Here is a 12,500-nt window from a genome sequence, read left to right on the forward strand (position 1 = left end):
GCAGCATACATATGTCCGTTCCGTGTGAGCCACCGGAGATATGTCAGAGCCCGTACGCCCCCCGCACTCACCCTTAAAGGCCCGCAAGCCCTTGGGGTTCCTGCCGGGGGCGGGCAGCATACATATGTCCGTTCCGTGGGAGCCACCGGAGATATGTCAGAGCCCGTACGCCCCCCGCACTCACCCTTAAAGGCCCGCAAGCCCTTGGGGTTCCTGCCGGGGGCGGGCAGCATACATATGTCCGTTCCGTGGGAACCACCGGGGAGATGTCAGAGCCCGTGAAACCCCGAAAGACAGACCCTTAAAGGCCCGCAAGCCCTTGGGGTGAACGTCTGGGGCGGGCAGCATACATACACCCCGGTCGGGAACCACAGGGAGGTGAGGTCAGAGCCCGTGAAACCCCGAAAGACAGACCCTTAAAGGCCCGCAAGCCCTTGGGGTGAACGTCTGGGGCGGGCAGCATACACACTCTCCACGGCGGGCCGCGAAGACTTAGCGGGCGCAGCCGCCGGAGCGGGCCGCCGACGAGGCCTGAAACGCGGGGTGCGGCCGGGACCGTTCCCCCCCTTGCATTTCGCTGGATGATCAGACAGTCGCAAAGAACCGTCTGAAAATCCCGGGCCAAGTCCAGAAAGTGTCCGTAAAAGAGCTAGCGGGGCCCAGCCACTTTCCTCCAGCAAGTGCCCTTAGCTCAGTTTTGACCTCTCTCATTGCACTAAGTGTCTTCAAAAACCCAGTTCCTGTATTTCCCCCGGCACCGTAGAGAAATGCTGACAGCCTGGAACACTGTGGCGGCTGCACACGGCACTCCCATGCCCGCCGCGAGCAGCCTAGCCCCGCCTCAGACCCGCGAGAACCGCCCATCGGCACACGGCCCGCTGTGCGCCCGAGCCGTTTGGTGTAAAAACTGTCCAAAAGTGGTTTCGACCACTTAGGAACATCGTAGAGACTCGAAATAAAAAGGATTTTGTTGGAAAAGCGATTCTGAGGAAGGCTGTGTTAAAATTAATTTCGGGAAATGTCGTTTACCCCCCCCCAAATGGCTCCGAAGTACCCCCCCCCCACCCCCCCCCTAAAAAACCGTGTTCCGGGGGTTTTTCGAGAAAACAAACACACGGGGTATATAGAGGGGACTGAGACGAATCGAATGACGTGCTTTGCAAAGAAATCGGGGGCTCACAGCCCCCCCAGGAGAGGTTCAAAAGTCGGAGGACTGGTCACCTAACTCCCATTGAAGTCAATGGGGGAAAAATGAAAACTGTCAAAAAGGCTTAAAATGGTTCAAAAACCCACTGGGGCAGTAGATAATCATCCTATTTGAATTTTAAAAGTCTTAGTTTGGCGAAAAAATACCTTTTAATAATTGTTTTAGGGGTCAGAAAAATCAGCTCCGGCTGCCTGGTCACCTAGGGGAGATAGAAAATTTTTCTAAGTTTTTCACTCGGCCGCCTGGTCCCCTAACTCGAAAATTTTAAAGTGCTCCCATCGGTCCCGGGATAGGGTGGCTGATAGCTGGGAGCCCCCTGAGCACTGCCCCGGTGTTAGTTTTCGGAGAAATGCCCCCGTTGATTTGTTATGATTTTTTTTCCGCCGGCCGCCTGGTCGCCCTAATGCAAAGTCAATGGGAGTGAGGAGATAGAAAATTTTTCAAAGTTTTTCACTCGGCCGCCTGGTCCCCTAACTCGAAAATTTTAAAGTGCTCCCATCGGTCCCGGGATAGGGTGGCTGATAGCTGGGAGCCCCCTGAGCACTGCCCCGGTGTTAGTTTTCGGAGAAATGCCTCCGTTGATTTGTTATGATTGTTTTCCCGCCGGCCGCCTGGTCGCCCTAATGCAAAGTCAATGGGAGTGAGGAGATAGAACATTTTTCAAAGTTTTTCACCCGGCCCCAAACGGCTCCAAAACACACTGGGGCTGTGGCTGGGACTCTCACCAGGACTGCCCCCTACTTTATTTCTGGATTAAAAAGCATTCTATATTAATTTTTCGATTTTTGGGACCCGGGACGCCTGGTCACCTAACTCCCCTTCTATCCCTATGGGGGGGGGACGGGGACATCGAAAACGCTCCCATCGCCGCCGAGGCACGCTGCGGGGACTCTCCCTACCATCGCCCCATGCTTCCTTTGAAGAATATATGACGTTTTTCAATTTTCACCGACATTTGAAAATCAAAACTTCAGAACATTTCATAGTTATTCTCAATGGGTTGTCTAGGGGCACACATCTCTAAACTGGGGGAAATGCTCAAAATGATTAAAAAGAAAAACAATGCCCCCAGACCCGGGGGGCTGATAGCTGGGAGCCCCCTGAGCACAGCCCCGGTGTTAGTTTTCGGAGAAATGCCCCCGTTGATTTGTTATGATTTTTTTTCCGCCGGCCGCCTGGTCGCCCTAATGTAAAGTCAATGGGAGTGAGGAGATAGAATATTTTTCAAAGTTTTTCACTCGGCCGTCTGGTCCCCTGACTCGAAAATTTTAAAGTGCTCCCATCGGTCCCGGGATAGGGTGGCTGATAGCTGGGAGCCCCCTGAGCACTGCCCCGGTGTTAGTTTTCGGAGAAATGCCCCCGTTGATTTGTTATGATTTTTTTTCCGCCGGCCGCCTGGTCGCCCTAATGTAAAGTCAATGGGAGTGAGGAGATAGAATATTTTTCAAAGTTTTTCACTCGGCCGTCTGGTCCCCTGACTCGAAAATTTTAAAGTGCTCCCATCGGTCCCGGGATAGGGTGGCTGATAGCTGGGAGCCCCCTGAGCACTGCCCCGGTGTTAGTTTTCGGAGAAATGCCCCCGTTGATTTGTTATGATTTTTTTTCCGCCGGCCGCCTGGTCGCCCTAATGTAAAGTCAATGGGAGTGAGGAGATAGAATATTTTTCAAAGTTTTTCACTCGGCCGTCTGGTCCCCTGACTCGAAAATTTTAAAGTGCTCCCATCGGTCCCGGGATAGGGTGGCTGATAGCTGGGAGCCCCCTGAGCACTGCCCCGGTGTTAGTTTTCGGAGAAATGCCCCCGTTGATTTGTTATGATTTTTTTTCCGCCGGCCGCCTGGTCGCCCTAATGTAAAGTCAATGGGAGTGAGGAGATAGAATATTTTTCAAAGTTTTTCACTCGGCCGTCTGGTCCCCTGACTCGAAAATTTTAAAGTGCTCCCATCGGTCCCGGGATAGGGTGGCTGATAGCTGGGAGCCCCCTGAGCACTGCCCCGGTGTTAGTTTTCGGAGAAATGCCCCCGTTGATTTGTTATGATTTTTTTTCCGCCGGCCGCCTGGTCGCCCTAATGTAAAGTCAATGGGAGTGAGGAGATAGAATATTTTTCAAAGTTTTTCACTCGGCCGTCTGGTCCCCTGACTCGAAAATTTTAAAGTGCTCCCATCGGTCCCGGGATAGGGTGGCTGATAGCTGGGAGCCCCCTGAGCACTGCCCCGGTGTTAGTTTTCGGAGAAATGCCCCCGTTGATTTGTTATGATTTTTTTTCCGCCGGCCGCCTGGTCGCCCTAATGTAAAGTCAATGGGAGTGAGGAGATAGAATATTTTTCAAAGTTTTTCACTCGGCCGTCTGGTCCCCTGACTCGAAAATTTTAAAGTGCTCCCATCGGTCCCGGGATAGGGTGGCTGATAGCTGGGAGCCCCCTGAGCACTGCCCCGGTGTTAGTTTTCCGAGAAATGCCCCCGTTGATTTGTTATGATTTTTTTTCCGCCGGCCGCCTGGTCGCCCTAATGTAAAGTCAATGGGAGTGAGGAGATAGAATATTTTTCAAAGTTTTTCACTCGGCCGTCTGGTCCCCTGACTCGAAAATTTTAAAGTGCTCCCATCGGTCCCGGGATAGGGTGGCTGATAGCTGGGAGCCCCCTGAGCACTGCCCCGGTGTTAGTTTTCGGAGAAATGCCCCCGTTGATTTGTTATGATTTTTTTTCCGCCGGCCGCCTGGTCGCCCTAATGTAAAGTCAATGGGAGTGAGGAGATAGAATATTTTTCAAAGTTTTTCACTCGGCCGTCTGGTCCCCTGACTCGAAAATTTTAAAGTGCTCCCATCGGTCCCGGGATAGGGTGGCTGATAGCTGGGAGCCCCCTGAGCACTGCCCCGGTGTTAGTTTTCGGAGAAATGCCCCCGTTGATTTGTTATGATTTTTTTTCCGCCGGCCGCCTGGTCGCCCTAATGTAAAGTCAATGGGAGTGAGGAGATAGAATATTTTTCAAAGTTTTTCACTCGGCCGTCTGGTCCCCTGACTCGAAAATTTTAAAGTGCTCCCATCGGTCCCGGGATAGGGTGGCTGATAGCTGGGAGCCCCCTGAGCACTGCCCCGGTGTTAGTTTTCGGAGAAATGCCCCCGTTGATTTGTTATGATTTTTTTTCCGCCGGCCGCCTGGTCGCCCTAATGTAAAGTCAATGGGAGTGAGGAGATAGAATATTTTTCAAAGTTTTTCACTCGGCCGTCTGGTCCCCTGACTCGAAAATTTTAAAGTGCTCCCATCGGTCCCGGGATAGGGTGGCTGATAGCTGGGAGCCCCCTGAGCACTGCCCCGGTGTTAGTTTTCGGAGAAATGCCCCCGTTGATTTGTTATGATTTTTTTTCCGCCGGCCGCCTGGTCGCCCTAATGTAAAGTCAATGGGAGTGAGGAGATAGAATATTTTTCAAAGTTTTTCACTCGGCCGTCTGGTCCCCTGACTCGAAAATTTTAAAGTGCTCCCATCGGTCCCGGGATAGGGTGGCTGATAGCTGGGAGCCCCCTGAGCACTGCCCCGGTGTTAGTTTTCCGAGAAATGCCCCCGTTGATTTGTTATGATTTTTTTTCCGCCGGCCGCCTGGTCGCCCTAATGTAAAGTCAATGGGAGTGAGGAGATAGAATATTTTTCAAAGTTTTTCACTCGGCCGTCTGGTCCCCTGACTCGAAAATTTTAAAGTGCTCCCATCGGTCCCAGACCCGGGTGGCCACGAGGTGGGACCCCCCTGAGCACTGCCCCGGTGTTAGTTTTCCGAGAAATGCCCCCGTTGATTTGTTATGATCCGTAGTTGCCGGCCGGCCGCCCGGCATTGCTCTATCGGATGGAGCGTGTGCTGGCTATGGGAGATTTAGCGATTTTCGGAACCGGCCCCGATCGCCCCCCAAACCGGGTGGCCACGAGGTGGGACCCCCCTGAGCACTGCCCCGGTGTTAGTTTTCCGAGAAATGCCCCCGTTGATTTGTTATGATCCGTAGTTGCCGGCCGGCCGCCCGGCATTGCTCTATCGGATGGAGCGTGGGCTGGCTATGGGAGATTTAGCGATTTTCGGAACCGGCCCCGATCGCCCCCCAAACCGGGTGGCCACGAGGTGGGACCCCCCTGAGCACTGCCCCGGTGTTAGTTTTCCGAGAAATGCCCCCGTTGATTTGTTATGATCCGTAGTTGCCGGCCGGCCGCCCGGCATTGCTCTATCGGATGGAGCGTGTGCTGGCTATGGGAGATTTAGCGATTTTCGGAACCGGCCCCGATCGCCCCCCAAACCGGGTGGCCACGAGGTGGGACCCCCCTGAGCACTGCCCCGGTGTTAGTTTTCCGAGAAATGCCCCCGTTGATTTGTTATGATCCGTAGTTGCCGGCCGGCCGCCCGGCATTGCTCTATCGGATGGAGCGTGGGCTGGCTATGGGAGATTTAGCGATTTTCGGAACCGGCCCCGATCGCCCCCCAAACCGGGTGGCCACGAGGTGGGACCCCCCTGAGCACTGCCCCGGTGTTAGTTTTCCGAGAAATGCCCCCGTTGATTTGTTATGATCCGTAGTTGCCGGCCGGCCGCCCGGCATTGCTCTATCGGATGGAGCGTGGGCTGGCTATGGGAGATTTAGCGATTTTCGGAACCGGCCCCGATCGCCCCCCAAACCGGGTGGCCACGAGGTGGGACCCCCCTGAGCACTGCCCCGGTGTTAGTTTTCCGAGAAATGCCCCCGTTGATTTGTTATGATCCGTAGTTGCCGGCCGGCCGCCCGGCATTGCTCTATCGGATGGAGCGTGGGCTGGCTATGGGAGATTTAGCGATTTTCGGAACCGGCCCCGATCGCCCCCCAAACCGGGTGGCCACGAGGTGGGACCCCCCTGAGCACTGCCCCGGTGTTAGTTTTCCGAGAAATGCCCCCGTTGATTTGTTATGATTATTTTTCGCCCAGGCGATGTGCCTTTTCATTTTGTTTTGCACTTTCCTTCATTCCTTGGTGCATGCTACCATCTAACGGACACATTTCGGTACTGCAGTTTGAAAGTAATTTCCCCGTCTAGGGATCTCTCAATGCCCTGGGCTGCGAAAGGAGGGCAAGGACACCCTATGTTCTCATGAGTGCAAAGCCCCCCCGGCTTCAAGGCATTCCAAAAGGAAAACCGGAGACACTGCTGCACACACACACACACACACACACACACACACACACACACACACACACACACACACACACACAGAGAGAGAGAGAGTAGTCACACAGTGGAATAAACTCCCCAGCGATGTGGTAGAAGCTGAAAGTTGGGGAACATTGTGATGGTCTATATTTCTTGGCAGATAATAAAAGATGCTCTTATCATGCCTCCGTTGATGTGTTATGATCCATAGGTTGCCGGCCGCCCGGCATTGCTCTGATCGGATGGACCGTGGGCTGCCTATGGCAGAGTATGGGCGATTCTTCAGCCGGCCCCGATGGCCCCCCAAACCGGGTGGCCACGAGGTGGGACCCCCCTGAGCACTGCCCCGGTGTTAGTTTTCCGAGAAATGCCCCCGTTGATTTGTTACGATTATTTTTGGCCCAGGCGATGTGCCTTTTCATTTTGTTTTGCACTTTCCTTCATTCCTTGGTGCATGCTGCCATCTAACGGACACATTTCGGTACTGCAGTTTGAAAGTAATTTCCCCGTCTAGGGATCTCTCTCTCGTCTAGGGACACTGCTGTACACACACACACACACACACACAGTGAGAGAGAGGGAGAGATAGAGAGAGGGAGAGATAGAGAGAGGGAGAGATAGAGAGAGAGAGGTGGAGAGGGAGAGAGAGGTGGAGATAGAGAGATGGAGATAGAGAGAGATGGAGATAGAGAGAGATGGAGATAGAGAGAGAGATGGTGATAGAGAGATAGAGATAGAGAGAGAGAGATGGTGATAGAGAGATGGAGATAGAGAGAGAGATGGTGATAGAGAGAGAGTCGTCACACTCTGGAACAAACTCCCCAGAAGCTGAAAGTTGGGGAACATTATGATGATCTTTATTTCTTGGCAGATAATAAATGATGATCTTACAGAGGGCGACTTACAACACCAGTGCAAACATACAGCGAAGTACAAGGCATCAATCACGACAGAATCCCTTGAGTTAAAGCAGCAGATTCAGAATAACACACGTCCAAACAGACTGGAGAGGACCCTAAAACGAGCACGAGAGGTGTCGAATATGTGGCCTCCTCTCGCTTGTAAACTCTCTCGTGTTCCTGTCGATGGGGTCGGCGGCTCGGGGCAGCGGCCTAGCAGCAGCAGGCAGGCAGGCTGACCTCCAGGGCAGGCAGGCAGGCAGGCAGGGCTGGAAGGCAGGCAGGCAGACCTCCAGGGCTGGAAGGCTGACCTCCAGGGCAGGCAGGCAGGGCTGTGTGGCTGGGGAGGGCAGGCTGGCAGGCTGGTAGGCCGTGCTGCCAGGGCTGGAAGGCTGACCTCCAGGGCAGGCAGGCAGGCAGGCAGGGCTGGAAGGCAGGCAGGCAGACCTCCAGGGCTGGAAGGCTGACCTCCAGGGCAGGCAGGCAGGGCTGTGTGGCTGGGGAGGGCAGGCTGGCAGGCTGGTAGGCCGTGCTGCCAGGGCTGGAAGGCTGACCTCCAGGGCAGGCAGGCAGGCAGGCAGGGCTGGAAGGCAGGCAGGCAGACCTCCAGGGCAGGCAGGCAGACCTCCAGGGCTAACAGGCAGGCAGGCAGACCTCCAGGGCTGGATAGCAGACCTCCAGGGCAGGCAGGCAGACCTCCAGGGCAGGCAGGCAGACCTCCAGGGCTGGATAGCAGACCTCCAGGGCTAACAGGCAGACCTCCAGGGCAGGCAGGCAGACCTCCAGGGCAGGCAGTGCTGCTACCAGGGCTGGATAGCAGACCTCCAGGGCAGGCAGGCAGACCTCCAGGGCTAACAGGCTGACCTCCAGGGCTAACAGGCAGGCAGGCAGACCTCCAGGGCTGGATAGCAGACCTCCAGGGCAGGCAGTGCTGCTACCAGGGCTGGATAGCAGACCTCCAGGGCTGGATAGCAGACCTCCAGGGCAGGCAGGCAGACCTCCAGGGCTGGATAGCAGACCTCCAGGGCTGGCAGTGCTGCTACCAGGGCAGGCAGGCAGACCTCCAGGGCTGGATAGCAGACCTCCAGGGCAGGCAGTGCTGCTACCAGGGCTGGATAGCAGACCTCCAGGGCTAACAGGCAGACCTCCAGGGCTGGATAGCAGACCTCCAGGGCAGGCAGTGCTGCTGCCAGGGCAGGCAGGCAGACCTCCAGGGCAGGCAGTGCTGCTACCAGGGCTAACAGGCAGGCAGGCAGACCTCCAGGGCTGGATAGCAGACCTCCAGGGCAGGCAGTGCTGCTACCAGGGCTGGATAGCAGACCTCCAGGGCTAACAGGCAGACCTCCAGGGCTGGAAGGCAGACCTCCAGGGCTAACAGGCTGACCTCCAGGGCAGGCAGGCAGACCTCCAGGGCAGGCAGTGCTGCTACCAGGGCTGGATAGCAGACCTCCAGGGCTGGCAGGCTGACCTCCAGGGCAGGCAGGCAGGCAGGCAGGCAGGCAGTGCTGCTACCAGGGCAGGCAGGCAGACCTCCAGGGCTAACAGGCTGACCTCCAGGGCTAACAGGCAGGCAGGCAGACCTCCAGGGCTGGATAGCAGACCTCCAGGGCTAACAGGCAGACCTCCAGGGCTGGATAGCAGACCTCCAGGGCTGGCAGGCAGACCTCCAGGGCTGGATAGCAGACCTCCAGGGCTAACAGGCAGGCAGGCAGACCTCCAGGGCAGGCAGGCAGACCTCCAGGGCAGGCCGGCAGACCTCCAGGGCAGGCAGTGCTGCTACCAGGGCAGGCAGGCAGACCTCCAGGGCTGGATAGCAGACCTCCAGGGCAGGCAGTGCTGCTACCAGGGCTGGATAGCAGACCTCCAGGGCTGGATAGCAGACCTCCAGGGCTAACAGGCAGACCTCCAGGGCTGGATAGCAGACCTCCAGGGCTGGCAGGCAGACCTCCAGGGCTGGATAGCAGACCTCCAGGGCTAACAGGCAGACCTCCAGGGCTGGATAGCAGACCTCCAGGGCTAACAGGCAGACCTCCAGGGCTGGATAGCAGACCTCCAGGGCAGGCAGTGCTGCTGCCAGGGCAGGCAGGCAGACCTCCAGGGCAGGCAGTGCTGCTACCAGGGCTAACAGGCAGGCAGGCAGACCTCCAGGGCTGGATAGCAGACCTCCAGGGCAGGCAGTGCTGCTACCAGGGCTGGATAGCAGACCTCCAGGGCTAACAGGCAGACCTCCAGGGCTGGAAGGCAGACCTCCAGGGCTAACAGGCTGACCTCCAGGGCAGGCAGGCAGACCTCCAGGGCAGGCAGTGCTGCTACCAGGGCTGGATAGCAGACCTCCAGGGCTGGCAGGCTGACCTCCAGGGCAGGCAGGCAGGCAGGCAGGCAGGCAGTGCTGCTACCAGGGCAGGCAGGCAGACCTCCAGGGCTAACAGGCTGACCTCCAGGGCTAACAGGCAGGCAGGCAGACCTCCAGGGCTGGATAGCAGACCTCCAGGGCTAACAGGCAGACCTCCAGGGCTGGATAGCAGACCTCCAGGGCTGGCAGGCAGACCTCCAGGGCTGGATAGCAGACCTCCAGGGCTAACAGGCAGGCAGGCAGACCTCCAGGGCAGGCAGGCAGACCTCCAGGGCAGGCCGGCAGACCTCCAGGGCAGGCAGTGCTGCTACCAGGGCAGGCAGGCAGACCTCCAGGGCTGGATAGCAGACCTCCAGGGCAGGCAGTGCTGCTACCAGGGCTGGATAGCAGACCTCCAGGGCTGGATAGCAGACCTCCAGGGCTAACAGGCAGACCTCCAGGGCTGGATAGCAGACCTCCAGGGCTGGCAGGCAGACCTCCAGGGCTGGATAGCAGACCTCCAGGGCTAACAGGCAGACCTCCAGGGCTGGGATAGCAGACCTCCAGGGCAGGCAGTGCTGCTACCAGGGCTGGATAGCAGACCTCCAGGGCTAACAGGCAGACCTCCAGGGCTGGAAGGCAGACCTCCAGGGCTAACAGGCTGACCTCCAGGGCAGGCAGGCAGACCTCCAGGGCAGGCAGTGCTGCTACCAGGGCTGGATAGCAGACCTCCAGGGCTGGCAGGCTGACCTCCAGGGCAGGCAGGCAGGCAGGCAGGCAGGCAGTGCTGCTACCAGGGCAGGCAGGCAGACCTCCAGGGCTAACAGGCTGACCTCCAGGGCTAACAGGCAGGCAGGCAGACCTCCAGGGCAGGCAGGCAGGCAGGCAGGCAGGCAGGCAGGCAGACCTCCAGGGCTAACAGGCAGGCAGGCAGACCTCCAGGGCTGGATAGCAGACCTCCAGGGCAGGCAGGCAGACCTCCAGGGCAGGCAGGCAGACCTCCAGGGCAGGCAGTGCTGCTACCAGGGCTGGATAGCAGACCTCCAGGGCTGGATGGCAGGCAGGCAGACCTCCAGGGCAGGCAGGCAGACCTCCAGGGCAGGCAGTGCTGCTGCCAGGGCAGGCAGGCAGACCTCCAGGGCTGGATAGCAGACCTCCAGGGCTGGATAGCAGACCTCCAGGGCAGGCAGTGCTGCTGCCAGGGCAGGCAGGCAGACCTCCAGGGCAGGCAGTGCTGCTACCAGGGCTAACAGGCAGGCAGGCAGACCTCCAGGGCTGGATAGCTGACCTCCAGGGCAGGCAGTGCTGCTACCAGGGCTGGATAGCAGACCTCCAGGGCTAACAGGCAGACCTCCAGGGCAGGCAGGCAGACCTCCAGGGCTAACAGGCAGGCAGGCAGACCTCCAGGGCAGGCAGGCAGACCTCCAGGGCAGGCCGGCAGACCTCCAGGGCAGGCAGTGCTGCTACCAGGGCTGGATAGCAGACCTCCAGGGCTAACAGGCAGACCTCCAGGGCTGGAAGGCAGACCTCCAGGGCTGGCAGGCTGACCTCCAGGGCAGGCAGTGCTGCTGCCAGGGCAGGCAGGCAGACCTCCAGGGCTGGATAGCAGATCTCCAGGGCAGGCAGTGCTGCTACCAGGGCTGGATAGCAGACCTCCAGGGCTAACAGGCTGACCTCCAGGGCTAACAGGCAGGCAGGCAGACCTCCAGGGCAGGCAGGCAGACCTCCAGGGCTAACAGGCTGACCTCCAGGGCTGGATAGCAGACCTCCAGGGCTGGATAGCAGACCTCCAGGGCAGGCAGTGCTGCTGCCAGGGCAGGCAGGCAGACCTCCAGGGCTGGATAGCAGATCTCCAGGGCAGGCAGTGCTGCTACCAGGGCTGGATAGCAGACCTCCAGGGCTAACAGGCAGGCAGGCAGACCTCCAGGGCTGGATAGCAGACCTCCAGGGCTGGATAGCAGACCTCCAGGGCAGGCAGTGCTGCTGCCAGGGCAGGCAGGCAGACCTCCAGGGCAGGCAGTGCTGCTACCAGGGCTAACAGGCAGGCAGGCAGACCTCCAGGGCTGGATAGCAGACCTCCAGGGCAGGCAGGCAGACCTCCAGGGCTGGAAGGCAGACCTCCAGGGCTGGCAGGCTGACCTCCAGGGCAGGCAGGCCGGGCCCCCGGTGCTGCATCTCGGCCGCTGCCTGGGGCGGACCGGCCCGGGTGCCCTTGCGCTTTTTCGACACCAGGGGGCAGTTGGGTGCCATTCCGTCCCTCGTGTGGCGAAATGGCGGTACTGCACCTCCGCCTTTTTGCTGGAGAAAGTCAGCAGTCGGGACAATGCGCCACACGGTCCGTCGGCAGGAGGCCCGGGCCCGGGCACAACTCCCCGGTGGGGACGGACGCCGGGCTGGAGCTTCCCTTCAGCACACACACTCACTCACTCACTCACTGACCGACCGACTGACTGCAGGAAAGGCTCCCGGCTCCCAGCGCTCAGTCAGCAGGGCTACACACCCCGGTGGGTGCGGGCTCCGGGCTGGAGCTCTCCTTCAGCACACACACTCACTCTCTGACCGACCGAACGACCGACGGCTCCCAGCGCTCAGCCTGCAGGGCTACACACCCCGGTGGGTGCGGGCTCCGGGCTGGAGCTCTCCTTCAGCACACACACTCACTCTCTGACCGACCGAACGACCGACGGCTCCCAGCGCTCAGCCTGCAGGGCTACACACCCCGGTGGGTGCGGGCTCCGGGCTGGAGCTCTCCTTCAGCACACACACTCACTCTCTGACCGACCGAACGACCGACGGCTCCCGGCGCTCAGCCTGCAGGGCTACACCTCCCCGGTGGGTGCGGGCTCCGCGCTGGAGCTTTCCTTCAGCACTCACTGACCGACGGCTCCCGGCGCTCAGCCTGCAGG

Source organism: Amia ocellicauda, unplaced genomic scaffold (genome assembly GCF_036373705.1).
Source record: "Amia ocellicauda isolate fAmiCal2 unplaced genomic scaffold, fAmiCal2.hap1 HAP1_SCAFFOLD_195, whole genome shotgun sequence".
Taxonomy (NCBI): Eukaryota; Metazoa; Chordata; class Actinopteri; order Amiiformes; family Amiidae; genus Amia; species Amia ocellicauda.